The sequence below is a fragment of the Schistocerca cancellata genome, chromosome 2 (assembly GCF_023864275.1).
Source record: "Schistocerca cancellata isolate TAMUIC-IGC-003103 chromosome 2, iqSchCanc2.1, whole genome shotgun sequence".
Lineage (NCBI taxonomy): Eukaryota > Metazoa > Arthropoda > Insecta > Orthoptera > Acrididae > Schistocerca > Schistocerca cancellata.
Window position 1 is genome coordinate 192,984,437 of NC_064627.1, and position 27,735 is coordinate 193,012,171.

General features: G+C 43.6%; 1 protein-coding gene and 1 pseudogene across 1 annotated transcript in view; one reads left to right on the top strand and one right to left on the bottom strand.

The window, feature by feature from the left end:
- LOC126161511 (putative uncharacterized protein DDB_G0271606) overlaps positions 1 to 27,735 on the top strand; it is a 477,313-nt gene that overhangs the window by 286,133 nt on the left and 163,445 nt on the right. The window lies entirely within an intron of this gene.
- On the bottom strand, positions 23,394 to 23,511 carry LOC126163287 (5S ribosomal RNA; annotated as a pseudogene).

Below are 27,735 nucleotides of genomic sequence, written 5' to 3' on the forward strand. Positions count from 1 at the left end.
TCCACAACGACACAGAGCTTTCTGTGCATTGTTAATGTTTAAGAGATTAAGTGGATTCTTCACGAGCAACTGGGAAATTATCATCTGAATGATTTTGTCCTACTTGGCTTCAAATGGCTCTGAGCACTATGGGACTTAACTTCTGAGGTCATCAGTCCCCTAGAACTTAGAACTACTTGAACCTAACTAACCTAAGGACATCACACACATCCATGCCCGAGGCAGGATTCGAACCTGCGACCGTAGCTGTCGCGCGGTTCCACACTGTAGCGCCTAGAACCGCTCGGCCACTGTGGCCGGCTTTTGCCCTACTATCTTGTGCGCTAAGCTATTCTGGATCTCACGCTAGGCGCCAAATTACATAATCTTCACTTTACTGGCCCGGCCATATCAGGTGTTTTAATTACTGATATGTCGTGCAGGGGTTTTGCTGTTGTGCCTGTTCCTATAGCGCTCAAAAGGTCACACCTGACGTTGTTTGTAAACATATACACAGTAACCATGAGCACTACCTACCGGTAGGACGCCGCACTCAAATGGATTACGGCACTGCAATTGAAAGTAAAGCAACGGTAGGGGCACATGAGAGACGTCTGTGGAGCAGTTGAGTGAACATCCACCGTGCTACGAAGGACAGTTGCGACCAGTGATCGGCTCCAAATCATCATGTTACATGCAGAAGTCTTGTCAACCAGGGAAGTTCCTCGAGGAGTGAACTGGAAACAAAATGATGTGGCAGACATGGAGTCGATTCCAGTCGACTATTAGTGTTAAGGACTTACACCACAAATGCTGTCCATGTGCAGTAGATGCACAGGATGGTCTATATCAGCGACTTGAGTCAGAGGAACCGTGAGCTCACTGGAACAGAAGTGAATTCGGCGTTGGAGGAGGCTACAGGAAGTCACGCATCGCATCGAACTAGTAGGAGACTATTGCTTGTTGCGAATTACCATTCCCGTCGACCATAGCGAGCACGAAGTCGTACCCCATACCACCACTGGCTCCATTACAGATCGGCAAGAAATCAGGCACAAAGGACGTTCCATTATTCGCGTCGCGTATTCCTCACGGACGAATGTCGGATGCGCTTGTGCCCTCTTAATCGCAGACAACGCGACTGGAGACAACCCAATAATACCGGACGCTTCTAACACTAAATCCCATATGCGCAACAAGCTTTGATAGTATTACGTGAGCCCAGCGTACACATCTTGTGGTTGGGGGCAATCTCACGGTTCCGCTGTACGGTGTTGACATTCTGCATCCAGTGGTGGGACCATATCGCCAACAGTTTGGTGACAATTTCATCTTGATGGATGGTACCTCGCGTGCTCATCGTGCTGTTCTCACAAAAACGTTCCTTCAGCATGGTAGGATCACCAGAAACTAGTGGCCTGACTATTCCCTGGGTATGAAACCCGTCAAATAAGTGTGGGATATGAAACTTCCTGGCAGATTAAAACTGTGTGCCGGACGGAGACTCTAACTCGGGACCTTTGCCTTTCGCGGGCAAGTGCTCTACCACGAGCTACCCAAGCACGACTCACGCCCCGTCCTCACAGCTTTAATTCCGCCAGTACCTCGTCTCCAAGTGTGGGATAGATTGAAAAAACGAGCTGCTTTTGGACGTCAGCAACGACCACGTGCTCTGCGAGACTAATCCAGAATCACTATTGAAGAGTGGGGCAATTTGAACTATGACTGGCTTGGTGATCGTATCGATGGTATGCCATGATGGATTCAAGCCTGTATCGAAGCAAGCGACGTTCCACCTCGTACTGATGTTGATCAGCATTGATGAGAAAAGGTCCTCATGGGCGACAGACGATTTTGTCGTTCCACAATTTTTTTCTTAATAATCTGTACACATTGCAAATGAATATACAGAGCGAATCAGCTGCTCCTACCGTTGTCGTCTTAGGCAGTTCGCACTGTTGTAGTTGGTCTTCATAAGCCACACTCGCATGCTACGCGCGAGCTATTAGTCCTACAGATGAAATGAACAGGATATTTTTGTAGGAATTTTAAAGTAGTTAAAGTTTGTACTGGGATACGTTTCCCCTAGAGTCCGTAGTTTTCAGGTTATTCAAGAAAAACGCACCCCCACTCCCACTCTCAGTACCCACCGGTCAGTATTTCTAGTATATTGTCCATTTACAAAAAAAATGCGACTGTACAAATTATTTCTCACATTCCACCTTTCTTGGTCTTCATTGAATGGCCTTATTACGCCACTGACTTACTGGAGCACTTACAAATTTGAAGATTGATATTTTTGTAAATTTTGCATAACAATTTTTGGAATTTTAACAGCAAAAAATAAACGATGACGTCTTTGTATTCGTCAGGCCTTCTGACTACGAAACTACTGTGCTTGTAAGGGTTACGTCTGAATACAACTGTCAGCATAGTTAGCTATTGCGTACCGTTCACAGAAGTCGTTACTAGTTCATTACCCTCACGCGTACGTGTAAATTAATAATGTTTAGGAAGTAGCCGACTATGGTGGAGGCGTAACAGCCCAATGAAAACAGACAAAAAATGCCGAATATCGGAAATAGTCAGAAACTTTTGTTCCGTGGTAAGACGGAGTGCCACGAACAACATACTAGAAATCCTGACTGATACGGGATGAGTCTGCGGTGAAGGTGCGTTCGAAGATCACTTTTGTACGTTTTTCTTGAATAACTCGAAAATTGCGGCCTCCAGCGAAAACTCAGCACAAAATTTAACTACACCAAATTTCCTACAAAAAAAGGTCCTGCACATTTTTTTTTTACTGTAGGACTAATAGTTTGCATGTAGCGAACGAGAGAATATCAAAAATCTTGCGCATAGTTCATGAAAGCCAGAGGTAACATTGCGGGTTGCATGGAACACCAGCGGTTGGGGCAATTTAATCACCCTGCAATCACATGCCTCAGAGCAAACTTTCTTTCGTCTGCCAAGAATTCTGGAGTAAAGTGGCTAGAGAAAACTTCTGTTTATGTGTGGACTTCGATAGTAACCCATCGTTCTCCCCCCTCCTTATTCCCGTGTTTCGTTAACACCACCGGCCGGGCTGGCCGAGCGGTTCTAGGTGCTACAGTCTGGAACTGCACGACCACTACGGTCGCAGGTTCTAATCCTGCCTCGGACATGGATGTGTGTGATGTCCTTAGGTTAGTTAGGTTTAAGTAGTTCTAAGTTCTAGGGGACTGATGACCTCAGTAGTTAAGCCCCATCCCCCCAGGACGGAATTAGTGTGCCCCAGCTGTCAGCGTCTAGTACAATTCATGGAATAGTGCGAACGTGTTCAGATGTCGGCGAGTCGTGTAACTGAGGTCGAACGTGGGGACCAGCCCAGTATTCACGTATCAGGATGTGGAAAACCGCCTAAAAACCACATACAGGCTGGCCGGCACAGCGGCCCTCGTCGTTAATCCGCCGGGCGGATTTGGCCCGGGGCCGGCGCGCCTACCCGAGTCCAGGAAGCAGCGCGTTAGCGCTGTCGGCTATCCTGGCAGGTTTGTTTAGTCCCATAGTGCTCAGAGCCATTTGAACCTTTTTTTTTCGTTAACACTCAAACTATCGGACGCACCCACAGTTAGGCCTAGATAAGTTTTCCGTACACCATATCGTATGAATATAGTTAAAAGTTTAATTGTGTCTTTCATTTCAAAACGGTTCCCTTCCGTCGCCTTCCTCGCCCATTCTTGGCACTGGTCGTCTCCACATCCAGTAAGGCCTATACACCTCATTCAAGGTTTTCTCTGTCTCCAGTAATTTATCGCCAGTAGCATAATCGAGCAGTCATGGACTTGAAACTTCCTGGCAGATTCAAACTGTGTGCCAGACCAAGACTCGAACTCAGGAGACCGAGTTCGAGCCTCGGTCCGGCATACAGTTTTAATCTAGCAAGAAGTTTCAGCGCACACTCCACTGCAGAGTGAAAATATCATTCTAGAGTAATTGACTTCTTCGGCTATTTGTCCGTAGTACGTGACACTTGGTTCCATTGCTGACAATCCACCAGTCAGCGATCCCCGACAGGTGTTCCTGCAGGGCAGCCAGCGAGACGCGCCGCGGTCCGCTGGTGGCTGTGCGGCGAGCGCGGCTCGGCCGCGTCTTGGCCGGCGCCGCGGGCGAGGCGTGAATGCCAGACGAAAGGAGAGGAGAGGCGGCGATAGCATCTGCTGACTCACAGCGCAGCCGCAGCCGCCGCTGCACGCTGCCAGCCGCGGCCCGCGCTGGGATCCACCGCACGGCCGCAGCGGCACGTCCGCTCCGCTGGCGCCGGACGCCGGATGATGCACTCGCATTCGCGGCCCGCCACTCCTCGCACGGAGGCGGCCTGCATTTACATTTCAGACTTGTTTAGTATCCAGAGCACCCGCGGCAGAGTCAGGTCACAGCCAATTCCACAGCGGTCAATGAGTGGAGGACACTGTTTATGAATCACACGTCGCTCTGCGAGCCAACGACCTGCACTCCGCGCGCGCGTGTGTGTGTGTGTGTGTGCAGAGGGTGTCCTCTGCCTCGCTCCGGCCCTCTTGATAGGTACGGGCATGAAACTAAAGGTAGAGAGAGGTTAAAATCCGTAATCAGATGACTGCATTCACACTTCTGCGCCTGCGAGCGAATAGAACCGGCCTCGAAAATATTTAATGTACCTTAAGATAGAGAAACCAGCTTACGTCAGCGGCGCCCAATGCAGATGATATGAATGCTGTTGCCCATATTAACTGGTATAAAATACTTTTAGTGCCAACTTTTTTTTTTGTTCAAAATGGTTCAAATGGCTCTGAGCACTATGGGACAACTTGGTTGGTTGGTTGGTTTGGGGAAGGAGACCAGACAGCGTGGTCATCGGTCTCATCGGATTAGGGAAGGATTGGGAAGGAAGTCGGCCGTGCCCTTTCAGAGGAACCATCCCGGCATTTTCCTGGAGTGATTTAGGGAAATCACGGAAAACCTAAATCAGGATGGCCGGACGCGGGATTGAACCGTCGTCCTCCCGAATGCGAGTCCAGTGTCCAACCACTGCGTCACCCCGCTCGGTGGGACTTAACTGCTGAGGTCATCAGTCCTCTAACTAACCTAAGGACATCACACACATCCATGCCCGAGGCAGGATTCGAAGCCGGCCGCGGTGCCCTAGCGGTTCTAGGCGCTCAGTGCGGAGCCGCGCGACTGCTACGGTCGCAGGTTCGAATCCTGCCTCGGGCATGGATGTGTGTGATGTCCTTAGGTTAGTTAGGTTTAAGTAGTTCTAAGTTCTAGGGGACTGATGACCATAGATGTTAAGTCCCATAGTGCTCAGAGCCATTTGAACCATTTTGAACCAGGATTCGAACCTGCGACCGTAGCGGTCGCGCGGTTCCAGACTGTAGCGCCTAGGACCGCTCGGCCACTACGGCCGGCGTAGTTAGAACACAAAATGAAACAGATGATCATTAAAATATTCACGTGCTAAAACATAGAACTTTAACACAATCATAACAGCCTTAACGAAAGTACGGTTGCAGCAAAGAATTCATTGCAGTCAACCAGAAGCAAACCACTAACATTTAAGAGCAAACAGGTATTGACAGTAAATTACTAACATTCTTTCAACAAACATAAAAAGTCGGTCGTTAGCGGCACTAAAATTTTATTAGATTCACATTACGATTTAAACAGTTTAAACTTTTACCTTCAGAAGTTTCAAATAGTTCCAAATCATTCGTAAACCGACGTTAAATAAGGATCGAACCACTGTGTCCTAGAAACAATGAGCAAAAAAAACACAACCAAAAAGAATATGTTAAAATGATAAATATAACACGATTGTTAAAAAAATGTAAAACAGATAAGCATTAGCACCACGACGTGCCTTTATTACAGAGTCAACAAAGAGAATCACCTCGCAAAAGAATATATATAGTATATGCGATGTGTAGCAAGCATCAAACTATCAAATCGCTAATCATATGTCATATATGCGACTTAAGTCATGTAATATACTGATGACTTGAGGAGAATTTATCACGCATATATACACGCATATATGACTATGTAAATCTAATTGAAATCTTATACATAACCACAAAATGGTTCAAATGGCTCTGCGGGCTATAGGACGTAACATCTGAGGTCATCAATCCCCTAGAAATTAGACCTACTTAAACCTAACTAATCTAAGGACATCTAAGGACATTACACACAGCCATGCCCGAGGCAGGATTCGAACCTGCGACCGTAGCGGTCACGCGGTTGCAGACTGTAGCGCCTAGAACCTCTCGGCCACTTTTTTTTTTGCTCGCTCCAAATAAGAGGCAGTCAAAAAGTAAACAACATAGACGACGAAAGTAACGATCGTGCTCTGGTGGTTCATTACGAACTTAATTCAATGTGTAGATAATAATAATAATAATAATAATAATGTCGTGTGCTCGAGTGGCCTGGTCCAAATACTTATATTCGGCACCACTTCGGCGACTTTCGTACCCCTAACCTACCTTAGTTACCCATCCGGGCAAAGGGGACCTATCGTTCAACGTGGAATCCGAGCATGTCTTCCTTCTCACATTGTTGTCCGTAGCTCGTCGTCTAGTGGCTTGCGTTGCTGTCTCTGGATCACGGAGTCCCGGTTTCCATTCCCGTCCGGGTTGGGGATTTTCTCTGCCTGGCGACTGGGTGTTTGTGTTGTTCTCATCATTTCATCATCATCATCATCATTCGTGACAGTGGCTCGATTGGACCATGGAAAAAATGTGACTGTGTAGAAATTGTGACTTTGTACGCGCTTGATGACCGCGCAGTTGAGCGCTCCACAAATCAAATATCATCATCTCGCACTGTTGAGATGTGAATGTTAGATTAAAATAAACACTGGAAACTCCATAACCTGAGTGAGATTTGATCCCACAACCTCTCGGTTTCCAGACGCGCATTTGGCCGCTAGACCATTTTTATATGAGTGAATTTGCGAATACGAAATGTCTGGCATGTATGGCCGTATCTGGTTGGTTCGTTGACTCGGTAGGAAGAGACCAAACGGGCAGGTCATCGGTCCCATCGGATTAGGGAAGGATGAGGAAGTAAGTCGGTCGTGCCCTTTCAAAGGAACTATCCCGGCAATTTGCCTGAAGCGATTTAGGGAAATCGCAGAAAACATAAATCAGGATGGCTGGACACGTGTTTGAACCGTCGTCTTCGACAGACTCAAAATCCTTCCACTATCAGTATTCCTACAAGCCTACGGCGCTACATCGTCTTAAGCTACAAGTCTCACATTATCTATCGTTTCGTCGGTCATGAGATTACACATGCCTTTTTTGTCAATCAGCTTCCTGCAAAATGCAGTGTTTCTTCGGTTTTTATACTATACTGAACCCTGTTCCAACAGCTATATGTCATCTTCAGTGGGCGCTCTTTTATTTACGTGAAATGCTATTAAACATTTTGGTTGGTTTAGTATTATAGGTTTAAAATACTTACATTTGCATTTATATTTTTTGTGATGCCTTATGTGACTGCATTAATTTGAAACAAAGAGCTGTAAACCCTACAGCTTCGTCTACTTTTCGTCTACAATTTACTCCGAAGACTGAGCTTACTTGTTCAAAGAATAATTATTTTTGAATATTTTTTTCCGAGAACAGGAGTACTGGATGTTCTGTGCTCTCATTTTCCGTTGTATTGTTTGTCCTTGATCCACTTCTCTCTCGGCAGTTAACGACGTTTCATACAGTGAAATGAGATTTTTGGAACTTTTGTCGCCACAGTCATCAAGAGATATGCTACTTTCGCTACTCGCTTGTACTTTGTTGTTTTTGGCTAACAGGCGACCGTTTTGTGATACAAGAGCAGTGGGAAACATGTTTGCTCATTGTGTATGTGTGTGTGTGTGTTTAATCCACGTGCGCACGTCTGTGTGTGTGTGTGTGTGTGTGTTCAAATTACAAAACACAGAAAAACGGGAACAGGAACTTCCATCCTCAGAATAATTCGACATTTTACCGGAACTGAAATTTTTATGTAGGTCGGTCACATATCAGTAGTCTCGCGAAACGATAGCAAAATGTTAGAAACGCAAACACCTGCAACAAACTTCCATTTTTGAGAAACAGTGGTTCTCCCGATGCTTTTTATTGAGTAAAAATGTGCGTTAGCGGGAAAGGGTCCAAGAAGAATTGAAACTCCATAAATAAAGTCTTCGAGTAGAGCCAGAAGAGTTACATTAAAAGATCGTCTCTGAAATAAAACTGTGCGGATAAATCTAAAAGTATTGAAGGGAATAGAAGATACATATAGAAAGAATAGATATTCGAAGCCACTCGAAACAAATAATGTAGTCTAATAGAAGAAAAAAGATCGGAAAATATTTTTAAAAAATGGTACTATGGCGATAATGTAGAAACTCGGAGTAGGCAGTAACGCCACTACTCTCTGAGTGAAACATCTCGATGACGTGTAGCGCGGCGAGCGCCACCGCATACATTTCTTTTATCGACTTCGGGACAGTCGTGGACAGACACTCGGTGTTTTGTGTTGCTATATTAATCGGATGGGTCAACTACATTTTCTGTTACATAATTTTTTAAATGAACACAGCGCAATCTGGCTGTACTATTCTTTATTTAACTACAACGCAGGTTTCGGCCTTTTGTGCCATTTTCAAGCGACTGCGTTTATGTCATTAACATATAATGCAGGACACCAAGCTCAAAGTTGGCCATAAATTAAGAAAAACGTTGGCCCCCCACTAAATGAGAGATGTAAGATCATCATCTTGTAAAATCTGTTATTTATTGATCTTTAACAAGATGATGATTTTACATCTGACATTTCGTGGAGAGCGAATATTTTTCTTAATTTATGGTCAATTTTGGTCCTGATCCTGCAATATATGTTAATGAAATAAACTCAATCACTAGAAAATGGCATGAAAGGCCGACGCCTGAGTCGTAATTAAATAAACAACAGTATAGTCTAATGCGCTGTGTTCATTTAAAACTTATTATATGACTGCTGCTCAGCAACATCAATAATTGTCCTTTAAACAACATGTTCTTGCGCTAGGTGAGGTTATTGGATTCGTACTCGAAGTATAGTTTCTCTCTTTACAATCCGCTGAGGAACTTCTGAATTATAAGTTTCAATAACGGCAAATTACGCGTTATCAGTAATAAAACAATCAGTTCCTGCTACATGTGTGGAAGACTTTTGTCACATTAAAGCAAGACTTAGCCGACCGAAACACAGAAACAGAAGCATTCCAGAAGTCTCTACGCAGTGAGCAATCGTCACACTCTCTTACTGAGGACGAAGCTTGATGTCGGGTCAAAATAGTTATCTACGAAATTTCGAGCGCCGTTTAGCGTGTGATGGATCAGAAATTATTTTCCCTGTAGATGAAGAGTTCCAGTCGTTGACACGACTGAGTGAATGCTTTTATTCGATATCTTATCCAATGACAATATCGTATATACTACATTGCGCTCTCCGTGTGGCTGTGATTATCTTCACCATCTCCTGACCGGTGGATGGTGCGTCGGATATGTTGTTGCGGTGTGGGTAATTGCGCTAAGTGCTTGTGGCGTTTGGTGTAATTTTCCATGTTACTGTGGCTTTTACGAATATGTAAAAGAGGCGAGGAGACAAAAGTCATGGGATAGAAATATGCACATTACAGATGGCGCTAGTATCGCGTACACGAGTTATAAAAGAGCTGAGCTGTCATTTGCACTCAAATGAGCCAAGTGAAAAGATTTCCGACGTGATTATGATCGCACCGCGGGAATTAACAGACACTGAAAGCGGAATGGTGGTTGGAACTACATGCATGGTACATTCCATTTCGAAACTCGTCAGAGAAATTCAATATTCCGAGATCCACAGTGTCAAGAGTCTACAGAGAATACCAAATTTCAGGCGTCACCTCTCACTAGGGCCAATGCTGTGGTCGACGGCCTTCACTTAACGACCGAGAGCAGCGGTGTTGGCGTGGAGTTGTCAGTGTTAACAAACAGACAACGTTGCTTGAAATAACAGCAGAAATCAATGTGGCAAATACGACGCACATATCTGTTAGGACAGTGCAACAAAATTCTGCGTTAATGGGCTATGGCAGCAGATGACTGTTGTCTTTACCAACAACATGATATCGCCTGCAGCACTTCTCCTGGGCTTGTTACCATATGGGTTGGGCCCTAGACGACTGGAAAGCTGTGGCCTGGTCGGATGAGTCCCGATTTGAGTTGCTAAGAGCTGATGGAGGGTTTGAGTATTGCGATGGCCATGGACCCAAGTTGTCAACAATATACTGTGCAAGCTGATGGTGGCTCCATTATGGTGTGGGCTGTGTTTACATGGAATGTACTGGGTCCTCTGGTCCAACTGAACCGTTCATTGATAGTTACGTTCGGCTACTTGTAGACCTCTCGCAGCCATTCATGGACTTCATGTTCCCAAACAATGATGCGCCATGCCACTGGACCACAATTGTTCGCGACTGGTTTTGAGAACATTTCGGACAGTTCGAGCGAGTCATTTGGCCACCTATATCGACAGACAAGAATACCATTGAATATCTGTGGGACATAATTGAGAGGTCATTTCGTGCGCAAAACCATGCACCGGCAATACTTTTGCAATTATGGACGACTATAGCGGCACTGTGTCTCAATACTTCTTCAGGGGACTTGCAACGGCTCGTTGAGTCCACACCACGTCGAATTGGTGAGGCAAAAGGAGGTCCGACACGATATTAGGAGGTATTCCACAGTGTACATGTGTGCAACAAGGGCACCGTTTGTGGTGCGGCTGACGTCAATACGTTAGTGAAGTCGCTGACTGGGCACAGGGAGTTGAGCCAACAGCCCGCTTTGGCAATCTGTTCACTGGGTTACCTCCGTGCAGGCGCGGGCTGATTCAGTGTTAAATCACAGAGCGGGATGATCTGCACAAATGTTTTTACACGTCTTCCCACCTAATTCATCTACGCCAAGACGAGTATTGCGAATCGAAACTTGGAGAGGCACTCTATGCTCTGATAAGTGTCAGTCCTCTCTATGGCTTCAAATTTTCACACAGTTGCTTCTGAATCTCTCGAGGAACTTAAGAATAATCCTGCATAATTGACTGTTTTTATCATATGTTAATTTAGAAATGTAGTAATGTAACATCAACACAGAAAGTTTTATAACATTCAATTTACAACTGCAAACGTATAAACCCCCGCACACCCCTCCCTCCCCCCTCCCCGGATAACTGAGCACTATGTCAGTGAAGTCTATGACACGAACTGTCTGGGAAGGTGTGACAGCAGCCCGCAGTGGTTCAAATGGCTCTGAGCACTATGGGACTCAACTTCTGAGGTCATTAGTCCCCTAGAACTTAGAACTAGTTAAACCTAAATAACCTAAGGACATCACACACATCCATGCCCGAGGCAGGATTCGAACCTGCGACCGTAGCGGCCTCGCGGTTCCAGACTGCAGCGCCTATAACCGCACGGCCACTTCGGCCGGGCAGCCCGCAGTGAAAATATGTTCATTCATTTGCTTCTGTGCAGGCTCAATCCAATTCGATGCGACAATACGGAGCGGTTGGTTTGTCTACACTCTATATGTTGTGACACATTTGCCCCACGGGGCGCAATCGATACTTGGGAAGATACCCTATCTACATCTACATCTACACTCTGCAAGCCACCTTATGGTGTGTGGCGGAGGATATCTTGTGCACCACTGTCACGTCGTCCGTTCCCGTTCCAGGCGAGAATGGTTCGCGGGAAGAACGATCGCCGGTAAGCTTCCGAGTAGGCACAAATCTCTCTGATTTTACCTCCATTCTCTGTACGAGAGATATGTATAGGAGGAAACCCGATATTTGTTGACTCTTCTAGGCATGAACTCTCTCAGAACTTCAACGGAAAATCACACCGTAATGGTGTCTGCCACTGGGGTTGTTTGATCGTCACCGTGATGCTTTCGTGCTTACTAAATGAACCTGTAACGAAACACACTGCTCTTCTTTGCATCTTCTCATTCTCTCTATGAATCTTATCTGGTACAGGTCCACACTGAAGGACAATATTCAAGTACTATTTTGTTCACGGACTACGTCTCCTGAGAATTCTTCCAATAAGTCTGAGACAGCGCTTTGCCTTTCCTGCGATTAGTTTTATACGATTCTCCCACTTTAAATAAATCCGAACGCATACTGCTAGATACTGTCTGGAAGCATCTGCCTCCAGTGATTGTTCTGCAGTCACCTAATCATTCAATAATGGGTGTTTTTATCTATGTAATCGCCATAAGCTACATCTGTTTATGTCGAGGGTCAGTTGCCACTCGCTGCACCAAAACTCGATACTCTGCAAGTCTCCCTGCACGTCTTTACGATTTTCTAGCTTTGCGGCTTCTCTGTATAAAGCAGTATTGTCCGCGAGAAGCGTCATGGACTGTCAGAAGTTGTGTACGATGTCGTCTATATAAATAGAAATGTAAACGTCGGTTTGTTAAAAACGATATTCTCCAAAAGTTTTTCACCGATTGCTTTGAAATTGTGACACAACCTTGAATTTGAATACGCGTGTGTTTTTTTATTCATATCTTACTGTATATAATAAATAAATAAATAATAGTATATAATGTATAAATAAATATATGTGTAGTATAAACGAGGAAACTTTACTACATGTCTCAGTACTATAATGAACATTCAGACAGACATGGGATGTATATGTAACAGTAATATTATTGGTTTATGAGTAGAATACTACTACAGAATCTGAATCTATAATAACAATAAATAAGACACTAAAAATGGATACAGAAAGCGGCGAGAAGGAGACAGACCCAGAGAAGGGACAGGAGAAAATGGAGAGAGAGGGAGGGAGAAGATTGATATAAAAAGGTGGATAAGGTGATGAGCGGTGAGAGGGGAGAGAGACGGGCAGGAAGGTATGGAGAGAGATGGGGGAGAAGAAGATGGACAGAAGGGGCAGGAGGTAATGGACAGAAACATGGAAGGGAAGGAGATTAAAATGGTTCAAATGGCTCTGAGCACTATGGGACTTAATATCTCAGGTCATCAGTCTCCTAGAACTTAGAACTACTTAAACCTAACTAACCTAAGGACACCACACACATCCATGACCGAGGCAGGATTCGCAACTGCGATCGGAGCGGTCACACGGTTCCAGACTGAAGCGCCTAGAACCGCTCGGCCACACCGGCCGGCCGAAGGAGATAAGCATTATACACAGGTCCCATAAATATTAGAAACATGTGTCTTCACTTTTGTTTCTGTTTCATTGGATCAGTGTGATCCACAGCAATACGCGGGCGGGAATAGGTAGTTTGTATAAACTGTGGAAGGTAATGACGCTATAACAGTCGCTTGGAATGCGCCCGCAGTTACTTTTACGTCTGAAGCCTTCTCTCCATTGAGAATGATATGCTGTGTCCTATTTGCTGGCACTGGTATTTGTTATACTTCTGTATGTCTTGTAGTTCTCTCGCAGACGTCTTCTGAAACTCCAAAAGTAATTTTGAATACAGGTATATAATGGCATATTTTTGATGTACCTGTACATTAATTTAGAAATGTAGTATGACCATAAACGGTATTGTTCGCTTAAAAACTACATAACAGCAGCGTTGTGCCCATAGCATGGGCCGCATGGAGAAACAGTCTTGACACGCGCGCGTGCTTGCACACACACAAAAACACACACACACACACACATACCACAAACATGCGGATAGCATGCTCCCTGGAGCATAAGAAGAAGGAGTAGCGACACAGACATTAATGGGGTCATTGCATGTATTTGATTGGAGCTCCCGCATAACGAGACGCACACTGAATCAGCGACGTGTGAGCGTCGTCGCCTCCGGTCGTGCAGCGCGTGCGCGGTCGCCTGGGCAGCAGGTGCTAATCCCAGGCATTTACATACAATAAGGTTGCCGGCCATCGCGACGGAGCCAGGGCACCCACGCAGTCGGGTGTGGCCTGTGCATCCGTGCCGATGAAGACATTACCGAACATTACGGCAGCTCAGCCGGCGAACATTACCTCAACATACCGCTGCCACATGTGAGATGCGGTGTGTGTAGCTAATAGCTTCTTACGCACGCATGTTTGAAGACGTAAACAAATTGGAGACTGCGGGCTTACCTTCGAGCAGCGTGCTGAGATCCCAACTGTTTAATACTACTTGCTGTGCCTTAACCTCTTCGGTTCCCGGCCACCAGCGGCATGTTTATCCGTCTAATGCTTCTATTACTTATAACTGATGACACAGAATGCTGCAACCTGTTGCAGTAGGTAATGACACCTCCCAGAAGGTAAGGAAAGTTCTGACGCGTTATTTTTGGCGTCACATGGTTTATGTATGCAGCTGAAAGTCGCCAGGTCATTGTCGTATACGACACTCAGGGAGCGAAGAGGTTAAGAATTACAGTGAAAAGAGAAATTAATAGTGGCAGAAACACCGTTTTTGGAGGGAGCCTGTAATATCGGGCTGATAAGAGCGTAGAAAGGATTCCCTTTCTTTTCTTTGCACCCTGTCCGTCATCACCTCTGATGGCCAAGCAGGTTCGTCTTTCTCTTGATCAAATGGTTCAAATGGCTCTGAGCACTATGGGACTTAACATCTGAGGTCATCAGCCCCCTAGAACTTAGAACTACTTAAGCCTAACTAACCTAAGGACATCACACACATCCATGCCCGAGGCAGGATTCGAACCTGCGAACGTAGCAGTCTCGTGGTTCCAGACTGACGCGCCTAGTACCGCTCGGCCACAGCGGCCGGCCAGACGTTACGAGAAAGGCGTTATTCTCCACGAAAAGAACTATTGTTAAAGTTCCGAGAGCATACACGTGAAGAAAAATCGCACAAAATATTACTTTGTTCCTCTTACATCTCTCGAAATGACTACGGCGGTTAAAAACAAGTAGGGAAGATTATCGACATTCGTTCTTTTCAAGTACTATTCACAGCGGTGTAAATAATAGTGATCTGCTACACTTCGTAAGGCGGTTTGAGGAATACAGAAGCAGATGTCTCGCTCCTGACTACCCCCGGTCGCTTCCCCCACACCCGCAAGAGAAATTAAAAATGAGGAACTTATTTCCGTTTTGAGCTACCTCGTCGGAATCTTCTCATTATAGGCCACGAAGATTCTCCTCTCACACCTCTCTTATTACATCTGGAAAAAAAATAGGCGGCTGAGAAAGAAACCTTGAAGTAGCGTTACTACTGTATGAAAAGGTTTTTGAGAGACTGATATCATCCAAAAATTTAGTGACTGCTCAAGTTATTTAGTGAAGCAAGATATTTGAGGTACGAATCACATTTTCAGACTACAATGGCAACACAAAAACATTTGACAGAAGCACACAAAGACAATAAATTTGTTCTGTACAGATCTGGTATGTTTTGTGGTCTTCCTATTTAGAAAGAGAAGGATTACATAATTTGAGGAATTATTCATTCTGTATTGTTCTGTTGTTCTGTACAGATCTGGTATCTGTTGTGGTCTTCCTATTTAGAAAGAGAAGGATTACATAATTTGAGGAATTATTCATTCTGTATGTTGGTCTGCTGCCCATGTAAGGAAATTTTAAATATTCACTCACTTTATTCACATGAGATGGCTGTCTTCTTGTGGTGTGTTCAGTTACCTCCATTTCTTTGGTTTCTTGGATCTTGTTAACAACTGTTGTTAAACTTCCAAAGGATACTTAAAACACGATATCACAAAATGGTGAATAAAGCAAAGCTAGTTTCCGTTTAACCATCAAGAAGTCGCTCCTGACATGTTTTCGTGGCTTTGTGGCAGATCCGCTTACGACGCTGTACGGGTAGGACATTGTTTACTTCGCTCTTTCACAGTGCTGCGAGTACTGGAAGTCTGCTATTTACGTGATGTTTTGTGCTTTGTGCCCGACGTCGAATTCGTCTTTGTGTTTGTTTAAGTGTGCCCTTGGTAACGGCGTTGGCCACTTTTTTTTGTTTCTGTAGCGTCCAGGTCTATTCCAGGTAAAGGTACAGTGTGTTTTTCTTTCGATAAGTCGACCCATCACGTGCATTTCTCTGGAAATCAACGATTGATTGGTAGATACTTTTGATTTGACTTCGAATCGGGTGCAAACAGCGAATTTTGACACCGAACTCTATGCTTTCTTTGTTAAATTTGCAAATCTCTTACAAGTAGGAACATTACTGCTTACATATTGTTCCCAAACATTTAGTAGAGTCTTCCTTGCGAAAACAGATAATGTTTATCTTAAGGACCTATTGCCAAAAATAAGGTAGAGGGTAAAGTGCCTAGTTCTAAATCAAAAGATCTTGGTGCCAGGTCCTTCCAGCACTTTTTACCTGTCGAAAATCATTTCTTTCACATCTGACAATGTTGCTTGATGTGAAAAGTACTGAGTCGCACCATAGGTCAGAATCCACGTTAAACTGTAAACTGGCTTGTTAAGTCAATTCTCAAAGGTCGGACGTAGCCAACGGCGTACCACCTTCCGACATGTCTAGTGAAGCACTGTGACGCTCAAAACAATCTTATTAGTGATTATTTCTCTACTTATGTCGATAATAGTGTTGTCAGTTATTGCAACGTCTTCTGCCCATCTTGCTGTCGCATCCCCTTCCTACCGCACACAAAGTTGATTGTGATGTCGTGTTTTTAAAGTATGCTAGATTATGAACAGTGGTTATCATGATCCACAGGACCATAGCAATGGAAGTAACTGAATACACCACAAGGACCAGGCAACACTGTACAGAACATCTGTGGTATTTTAGTGTATTTCAGTTGGATATTTTTGTGTTGCCATTGTAAACGCAGTTGTGGTTTATATCTATAAAGATATTGCTTCACTAAATAACCTGAATACTATAGAAATTCTTCCAGTCCATACAGTCCATACACTCCATACAGTCCAGTCCACACAGAAAACCAGTGCTTAACAGTATTGGTTAAAAACAGCCTTGGTTGCAATTTTAGTTTTTTATTTTTCAACTACGCGTTCCGCCTTATTTAGCCATCTTCATGTTATCCTAATTTGGTATTTCTTAGAAGGATCCTTTAGACAGTGTAGCCAGAGGGCATTGTCGAATATATCAGGCCAACATCGCCTTCGTTAAACTCAGTAAAAACGTTTCTAGATGGACGCGAGTGACTCCATGACCTGCATAACGCGTTCCCGTTCATAGGAACGAGTAACAGAAAAAGATGGGATCCTTTTAAGAAATACCAAATTAAGATAACCTGAAGATGCCTAAATAAGGTGAAACGCGTAGTTGAAAAATAAAAGACTAAAATTGCAACCAAGACTGTATTTAACCAATAACTTGAATACTTTTTGTGGTTGACAGTGACCTCTGAAAAACATTCTTATATTTTTGAAACAGTCACAGTCAATTAATAGTGATAATGGCTTTAAACTGCTACATGAACTTAATACTGGGGTCTTCTCTGTACCTAAGTACGGGAATGATTGAGAAATCGCTCGTCTATTGTAGTCAGTATAGCGGATCTCGCATTTCGCCGAGAAAAAACGGTAGAGGTTACGGGAAGGACGCTCGAGGACGTCACAGTCACAAATTAATGGGACGCGCCAGAGCAAAGCAGAACGGCTGTTTCTTCTGGCGAGCGTGCCGACGTCGGCAAAGTGATCTCAGGAACCGAATTTCACGCCCCGCGGCCGCGTTTCGAGGTCGCCCTGGGTGGCCTTCCAAGGCCTTGGGTGAGAGGTCTGCTGCGCAGAGTGAGTCGGCAGTCGAATTATCGCCCGGCAGCAATTATGCAGCTGCAGCTCGCAGAGCAAGTTTCACATTAGTGATACTCTGTGACACGGTGAACTTGTATTCTCTTCTGCCATTCGCGCGTTCCTTGGAAACACGGTCAGGTGGCTGATGATGGCTGTCTGGAACGTCACAAATAGAGCGTAGGGTGCGCACGAAATATCTTGGCTTGTAGCTGTGCAGACGATGGGCTAGTGGCGATGGGAGGGGGTCAGTCTTTGTTGTAAAGTACCACCGCGTGGTAGGTTCAAATGGCTCTGAGCACTGTGGGACTTAACATCTATGGTCATCAGTCCCCTAGAACTTAGAAATACTTAAACCTAACTAACCTAAGGACATCACACAACACCCAGTCATCACGAGGCAGAGAAAACTCCTGACCATGCCGGGAATCGAACCCGGGAACGCGGGCGCGGGAAGCGAGAACGCTACCGCACGACCACGAGCTGCGGACCCGCGTGGTAGGTGGGAGGGGTTGTAATTCGGCAGCTGAAGCCTGTAGACAAAGTCATATCTCGCGTGACCTGTAAGCTACAGCTTGCGAGTCTGCAATCGATCGTACTGACAGGTTATGCGAGCAAGATCAATAATATGATACATATAGCCGTTCAGAGTCATTAGTTTCGCAGTAGACCATAGAAAAAGAAATAAACACAGGATAAACGATAGCGAAACAAGATCGACCATGTACTGCCAGAAATATCACAACACAGAGAAGAGGTAAAAATGTAGTTTGTCAGACAACGTCATTTTTTAGCATACTGACAATCTAAAATTCCACTAGGTCGATTTAAAGGAAGACACTGAAACAAAAACTTAGCAGTAATCCTCGCATATTCAAGTCTAAACTGAAGGATTTCCCCATCGATTACTCCTTCCATTCTATCGGAGAGTTCCTGGTAAAATAAGCTAACTCCTGTGTTATATTGTTGACTGTGGTAAAATATCTCCACAGCTTGTCATCTGCAGAGCATTCGTGTACATCTTATTTTATTTCAATATCTTAAAGATAGATGCGAAACAGCAACTATGTAAATCTGAAGAGGTTGAAAACTCATCCAACCAGCTGCGAACAAAGGATTATTAGTTATTAGACCTTGACCTAGATTTTGATTTTTGTAAAAATAAACTCTTCTAGCATTTGGCCTTAGTCTCTGGCATGATGTACACACATCTTATGCAAATATTTTATCCTATTACGCCTATTACAATTTTATGTTGACGAGAGCCTCTACCTGGGGGCATGTACTAATGAGCATTCATTCTGAAATACGATATATATCATTTGGTTGCTGTCTAAAGCCATGGCTTAGGATACTTCTTGTTTTGTCAATTTTATATATGCCACGAGCCGCTCGGCTTCATCAAATCTAATGTACCATCATATGATGTAACAAGGCCCACTCCTATCTAAAAATGATATTTTTACAAATATCGCAACCTAGGTCAAGGGCTAATAGACCTTTCTTTGCAACTGGTTGACTAATTTTTCAACCGCTACTTATTTTATTTATTTTAATTTCATGTACTGACTATCACCATGCGCATGGAGATTTGCTTCCCAGTTTGGTCCTACGGAACTAGACGCGTAAATTAAAAGAAAAAAAAAAGTAGACGTGCTGCTAATACGTTACCGGTAGGTTTGGAAATGTTAGGAGGCGGTCTTTTTGCGCAACACAACTGAGAAAGTTTAGAAATCCAAGATTTGCGATAGGACAGTCTTACTACCACGTAATGACTACAAAGACAAGAAATCGGGACTCGTACGGAAGCATTGAGACAGCCACTTTTCTCTCACTCCATTTGCGAGCAGGAAGGGAAACGAGCTGTGGTATAACTTACACTCAGCCATGCAATGTACTGTGACTTGTAGTGTGTGTGTGTGTGCAGATGTAGATGTAAATGTAAAGGTGCGTTTACACTGCCATTTGTATCGGCACGTGTATGAGATACATGTATATGCGACTTTGCGACATGTATCGCGACTTGTATGAGTTGACAAGTATCAACCTCATACATGTATGAGCGTGCGTTTACACTGGTTGATATGTATCACTGTGCGATAGCTTTCGACGACGATTTGGAAGATTTCACATTTTTATGTGCTGGTACACTTGCTCTTTTGGAAGATGATAGGAAGAAAAGGCGGAGGAAGCGTAGATGGTGGCAGAGAGAGTTTCTCGCGAATTAACGCTAAAGGATGGCGCATATTTTAGAAATTATGTTAGGATGAGTATGGAGGATTTCCGCGGTTTGTTATCACTTGTGGCTCCTCTTGTGTCCAAAACCAACACAAACTTTCGGGAAGCATTTCCACCAGAGGATCAGTTGGCAGTTACACTCTGTTTTTTGGCCACTGTGGATTCCTCTTGAAACGAAGATTTCATTGCAAAACATTTGCATTGTCGCGCGATTGCTAATGCCAACGTCTCACACACGATTGTCGGTATCCATTGTCAACATTATCACGCGAGGCCGCCGGAAGAATAGCAAAAAATTGATATACGTGCCAGATGCATGAAAAAATTATAGATTGTATTACATACTCTGATATATATAAAACTTTTACCTTCACTTCTTGGAATAAAACTTCCACAATGGCCTCGCAAACACGAAGAATAATGTTGCATATGGCACTTTTTGATGTTCTATGCAGATACATTAACGTCGAAACGATAGTCGGCACCTCCAAAACTCAAACAGCCGCCAAAGAGCCTGGTACTACGCATGCTCTAATCGTCAAAATAAGCGGCAGGCGACAAGACGACAGGAAATGATAGTACTGCGCATGCGCGAGTTCAAATGTCGCTCATACATGTCGCGTATATGGCCAAAAAGCGATATACAAAATGTATACGCGACATGTATGAGCTCGAGGGTCCGCATACAAGTTCCGTGAATTTTTGTATGAGGTGATGTATCGCGACATGTCAAATTGACATGTCGCTCATTCATGTCGCGATACATGTATCCCAGTGTAAACGTACCTTAAGATGTAGATATATATCTACCCTGAGAAGAGCAGAGGAGGGCAGCACCTGATCCACCACTCTCCCAGAAAAAGAAAACAGCCTTGGACCGTCCATTCCGCCCCGCCAAGCAGACATATATTTATTTATATCAGTTTGGAGAGAGTCAAAAGATGTAAAGGATACTGACCAGTAGCAAGTGCACCCATAGAAATTTTTTATGCAGTCTCAAAACTGTTTAGTTGTTCGTCGTTGTGATTTGATCCTCCTCCATCCACCCCCTCACGTCGTGAGTACGTTCTTGACTGTCACACTTTAATTCATTTTACAATTCAGACTGATTAAAATTTTGTGACTTGTTTACATATCCGCAGAAATGTTGTGTTGTATGCAGTGCAAGGTTCAGTCACCAGAAACAACGACGTACAAACAAAATTGTGTTACTTATAACTCCCCGAAGATTACTGTGTGGCTAAATACTCTATTGACACTTAACGCAGCTTTATAGTTACAGGCAATTGCTTTCTTGAAAGACAGTAAATTATGGGAAAAAAGTTTCTAAGTAGTAACAGTACGATGTAAATAAAGTGACACTTGTTACCTGGATTATAGTGTAATACATAGCACTACGTTTCAAGTGAAGTACTTGGAATAGCGAGTCCAGTAGTCGATTCGGAAGGCACTAACTAATTACGAGGGAGGTAACTCAGCGATGCAGAGTAGTAAAACACCTAATTGCACTGCAGTGCGTTTTATACCGAAACAGTCACCGGCGTAACGGCCGCTACTGTTAGTTGCTCCCACGTGGTGGTAGCATTTGTGGGCTTACCTCCTTAAACATCAAGATTATATAAGCACGTCGGGACATGTACATCATATGACCTTCACAGCACCATTCGTTACAATTTTCGTTAGTAATTGAATTTAAATTGTTGCGACAAACCACATGCCGCATTTCAAATTGTTCACACCAAGCATTTACGACAAATTTCTGTGAGAAATAAGGATCGCAGAGACAGGTGAGGCACCTGGAGCCATAATGGCGCACAGCAGAGACACAGAGTTTTGAGAAAAATAGAAGTTCGTTCAAATTAAGTTTGTAGGCAAACCGTTAGTCTCATTGGTTTGACTTGCCGTTTAACCACGTCTCAACACAATATATTTCCTATAAAAAATCAAGTACTCAATTTATACCATGAAATTTTAGTTAATATTTAGGATTGTCATTATTCATGTTAATCCACAAAATTTTCATAAACAGGCTAGTGGCAATAGTGTCTTTTTGACTGCTGTGTAGTGTGTAATTAAGGTGAAACCAGATTCAGAACAGTAAATGTATCACTCGCTCAATTACGACCTATCCAAACACTTCATGGTCTTCGTTATCATCATTTTCGTGGAGCACATTCTCTGACTTGAGGTTCAGGAAAAACCATCTATTCACTTTAGGCACTAAGTTTTGCCAGCTTTCTTGAAGAAATAGGCGCCAGTGTAGCCAGAGAGCCTTCTTTTTTTGTCATTTGTTTTCTGACTGGATTGAAGAGGCCCGACACGAATTCCTCTTCTGTGCCAACCACTTCATCTCAGAGTGGCACTTGCTATCTAACTCCTCAATTATTTGCATGATATATTCCAATCTCTGTCTTCCTCTACAGTTTTTGCCTTCTACAGCTCCCTCTGGCATCATGGAAGTTATTTCCTGATGTCTTAAAAGATTGCCTACCATCCTGTCCCTTCTCATCGTCAGTATATACCAAATATTCCTTTCGTCTCTGATTCTGCACAGAACCTACTCATTCCTTACCTTTACAGTCCACCTAATTTTCGACATTCATCTGTATCACCACATCTCAAATTCTCCGATTCTCTTGTGTTCCGGTTTTCCCATAGTCCATCTTTCACCACCATGCAATGCGGTGCTCCAAACGTACACTCTCATAAATTTCTTCTCTAAGGCCTACGTTTGATACTAATATACTTATCTAGGCCAAGAATGCCCGTTCCGCGAGTGCTGGTCTGCTTTTGCTGTCCTCCTTGCTCCGTCCGTCATTGGTTATTTTGTTGCCTATGTAGCAGAATTCCTTAACTTCATATAGTTCGTGACCATCAATCCTGATGTTAAATTTCTCACTGTTTTCATTTCTGCTTCTTCTCATTAGTTTCGTATTTCTTCGCTTTACTCTCAAGTCATATTCTGTACTCACTAGACTGTTCATTCCTTACAGCAGATCATGTAATTCTTCTTCACTTTCACTCAGGATAGCAATGTCATTAACGAATCTCATCATTGATATCCTTCCAGCTTGAATTTTAATCCCACTTCTGAACCTTTCTTTTTTTCACTTATTCACATCATAGCTTCTTCGATGTACAGATTGAACAGTAGGGGCGAAAGACTTTATCCCTGTCTTCCCAAAAAAAAAAAAAAAAAAAAAAAGCACTCCGTCGTCAGGCCACGAGTGGCCTACCGGAACCATCCGACCGCCGTGTCATCCTCAGTAGAGGATGCGAATAGGAGGATCAGCACACCGCTCTCTCGGTCGTTATGATGGTATTCTTGACCGAAGCCGCTACTAATCGGTCGAGTAGCACCTCAATTGGTATCACAAGGTTGAGTGCACGCCGAAAAATGGCAACAGCGCATGGCAGCCTGGACGGTCACCCATCCAAGTGCTGACCACGCACGACAGCGCTTAACTTCGGTGATCTCACGGGAACCGGTGTATCCACTGCGGCAAGGCTGTTGCCTTATCCCTCTTTTACACCCTTTTTATTTATATTACACATTATATTGTATATTACCTGTCTACCTCTTAGCTTACCCCTATTTTTCTCAGAATTTCGAACATCTTGCACCACTTTACATCGTCGACGATTTTTTCAGGTCGACAAACCCTATGAATACGTCTCGATTGTTCTTTAGTCTTCCTTCCAGTATCAGCTGCAACGTCAGTATTGCCTCTCTGGTGATTTTACCTTCCGTAAAACGTAACTGATTGTCATCTAACACATCCTCAATTTTCTTTTCCATTCTTCTGTATACTACTCTTGTCAGCAACTTGGATTCATGAGCTATTAAGCTGATTTTGCGATAATTCTCTTGTTTATCAGGTCTTGCAGTCCTCGGAATTGTGTGGCTGAAGTTTCTCCGGAAGTCATATGGTATGTCGCCAGACTGATACATTCCACACACCAACGTAAATAGCCGTTTTGTTGCCACTTCGCTCAATAATTTTAGAAATTCTGATAGAATGTTATCAATCCCTTCTGCCTTATTTGATCTTAAATCTTCCAAAGCTCTCTTAAATTCTGATTCTAATACTGGATCTCCTATCTCTTCTAAATTGATGCCTGTTTCTTCTTCTATCATCACATCAGACAGATCTTCCCCCACACAGAGGCCTTCAATGTAGTCTTTCCACCTATCCGCTATCTCCTCTCCATTTAACAGTGGAATACCCGTTTCACTTTAATGTTATCACCCTTCCTTTTAATTTCATATTTCTATGTGCTGAGTCAGTCCTTCTGACAATAATTATTTTCGATTTCTTCACGTTTCATGAAACCATTTCGTCCTAGTTTCCCTGCACTTCCTGTTTATTGCATTGATCAGCGACCTGTATTTCTGTATTCCTGAATTTCACTCATCATTTTTTTACATGTTTCTTTCATCGATCAACTGAAGTATTTCTTCTTTACCCATGGTTTCTTCGCAGTTACCTTCTTTGCACCTATGATTTTCGTTCCAGTTTCTGTGAATGCACTTTTCAGAGATGTCCATTCCTCTTCAACTGTACTGCCTACTGAGCTATTCCTTATTGCTGTATCTATAGCTTTAGAGAATTTCAAGCGTATCTCTTCATTCCTTAGTACTTGGTATCCCACTTCTTTGCGTACTGATTCTTCCTGACTAATCGCTTAGATTTCAGCCTGCTCTTCATCACTACTACATCATCATCTGAGTCTGTATCTGCTCCTGGGTATGACTTACAATCCAGTATCTGATTTCGGCATCTCTGTCTGGCAATTATGTAACCTGTCTGAAATCTTCTTGTATCACCCGGCCTTTTCCAAGTATACCTCCTCGTCTTGTGATTCTTGAACAGAGTCTTCGTTGTCAGTAGCTGAAATTTATAACGTAACTTAATTAGCCTTTCTCCTCTCTCATTCCTTGTACCAAGCCCAAATTCTACCGTAATGATTTATTCTGCTCATTTCCCTACGACTGCATTCCAGTCTCCCATTAGTAATAGATTTTCATCTCCCTTTTCGTACTATATTACCCTTTCAGTATCCTCATATCCTTTGTCTGTCTCTTCATCTTCAGCTTGGGAAATCGTCCCTGGACTCACGTTGTCGGTGTTGGTTTGCTGTCGATTCTGATAAGAACAACCCTGTCACTGAACAGTTCACTGTAACTCTGCCCTACCTGCGTATTCAAAACGAATGCTACTCCCGTTATACCATTTTATGTTTCTGTTGATATTACTATCTGTCCAAAAATCCTTGTTTTCTTTCCATTTCAATTCACTGAGTCCTACGCCTGTGTATCTAGACTGAGCGTTGGTACCGCAATGGAAATTTGTGCTTTGGGCTTTTACCGAAGAGGATATTAGGGAAATCGGTGAGACACCTTTTTGCAAATTTCATATACAGGGTGTATTGATACAGCACTCATGAAGCTGGTTCACCATAAGATCAACAGATGTCACGAGCAGGCATACACGCTGCTATCTCAAAATCTACCAAGTGTGCTTTCAGCCCTTGTGGGTCTCAGCGCCTCACTTGTAAAAGACGTTTTTGGGTGGACTGTTCAGAACATCTTTAAAAGTTCCACTGAGTTTTTTCTCTAACTATATCTGCAGGATGGTACGAAATACGTTTGCACATCTTACTCTGGTTTTGTATCTGGTGCTATCCCATAGCAGTACAACGCATTTTCAATTTGTTTATCATATTAGGAGTGTCATAATTTCCTTTCTGCACCAAATAAGTGTGGATCAATGAATCGCCATCATACAGCAATAACAGAAAGGAAGAATTAAATTAGTTGTATTTCGGTAGCGGCCGCTGACACATACATATTCAATACATACAAATACAAATACATACTCCGACACTGATGGTAACATTTAAAAGTAAAGTTATTAGTCGAAACAGAAAGTGTATAATAGCAAATTCTGAGATATTTTATTTCTGTGATTACAGAAGCCTCAGATAATCCTACATTTCTACATACATTTTGTTGCTGTTTTACATGGAACATATTTTCACTTAGGGAGTTTTTACAAGGGTGGCGAATATAATTTTTTTACTACTTATTAAGTTGCTACACAACTAGTGAAACCTAAAATGGCACAAAACTATCGAACAGTTATCCACAGTTGAAAACTTTCGTACGTCACTGTGCACTCTTTCTCTGAGTGTAGATACAGTAATTACATGCATAAAGGTACAGAAAACAGCTCTTGATTGTTATTCTGTTAATAACAGTTGACGTAGCTAGTAGTTTGACGGTTCCCAGGTTCGCATAAGCTCTGCAAATCTCGCTGGTTGCACCCGCCGACATTGTGAAACTCACTCCAATTTGAAACCGGTCCGTCGAAGTATCGTGTTCAGTCAAGGACCTGACGTATACGTGATTATTATGGTCGACATAAAGGTATTAATCTAGTCACGGAATTTCCGGCTGTAAAATTACATTGCTTCTCCTCCCACCCAGGGCCCATCTTTCTGTGCTTGTAGGCTATTAAGACCATTCGCTGATGCGGTACAAGAAATTGCAGTGAAAAAAGTTGCAACTCCTCAATGGTAACGACCTACGGCAGTTAGACAAGGTCGCTTGCGTAATGTAGATCAAAGCATTTCATCTAGAAGAGATGTCTGTCTAACCAGGGCCGCGCTGTAAGAAGTGCGACAGTTTCGTGTTTTAAAGCACGCAGTACTACTGACGGATGAAAGTCTTTCTTTGTCATACCGTTTCCACAAAAATGTACGTCGCTAAAATTTATGGCTGAATGTTGATAGCAATATTCCTATTAAGTATAATAAATGATGGGAAACGTTATTAACAGCATAATAAGATACTTACAACCATGTTGTTAATATATATCAGTCATTCCGTCATTGGTTAAGAAATCTGTTATCATTACGTAATCTATCGTTTGCTGTGGTGAGAAACATCAATGAAGGATATGAACTAGAAGTGGCAACAGATAACTTAACTGGAATAGTAACCGATTACTGAATATTTGCTGTTATGCTATTGACAGATTATCTGAATTTGTTGTTATTTTGCATAAGTGCCATATTCTGCGACATTTGTTATCTATAGTGCGTACTTAGGCCTGATCTCTAATGACACACTGTTCGTACTTCCATCTACACTCCTGGAAATGGAAAAAAGAACACATTGACACCGGTGTGTCAGACCCACCATACTTGCTCCGGACACTGTGAGAGGGCTGTACAAGCAATGATCACACGCACGGCACAGCGGACACACCAGGAACCGCGGTGTTGGCCGTCGAATGGCGCTAGCTGCGCAGCATTTGTGCACCGCCGCCGTCAATGTCAGCCAGTTTGCCGTGGCATACGGAGCTCCATCGCAGTCTTTAACACTGGTTACATGCCGCGACAGCGTGGACGTGAACCGTATGTGCAGTTGACGGACTTTGAGCGAGGGCGTATAGTGGGCATGCGGGAGGCCGGGTGGACGTACCGCCGAATTGCTCAACACGTGGGGCGTGAGGTCTCCACAGTACATCGATGTTGTCGCCAGTGGTCGGCGGAAGGTGCACGTGCCCGTCGACCTGGGACCGGACCGCAGCGACGCACGGGTGCACGCCAAGACTGTAGGATCCTACGCAGTGCCGTAGGGGACCGCACCGCCATTTCCCGGCAAATTAGGGACACTGTTGCTCCTGGGGTATCGGCGAGGATCATTCGCAACCGTCTCCATGAAGCTGGGCT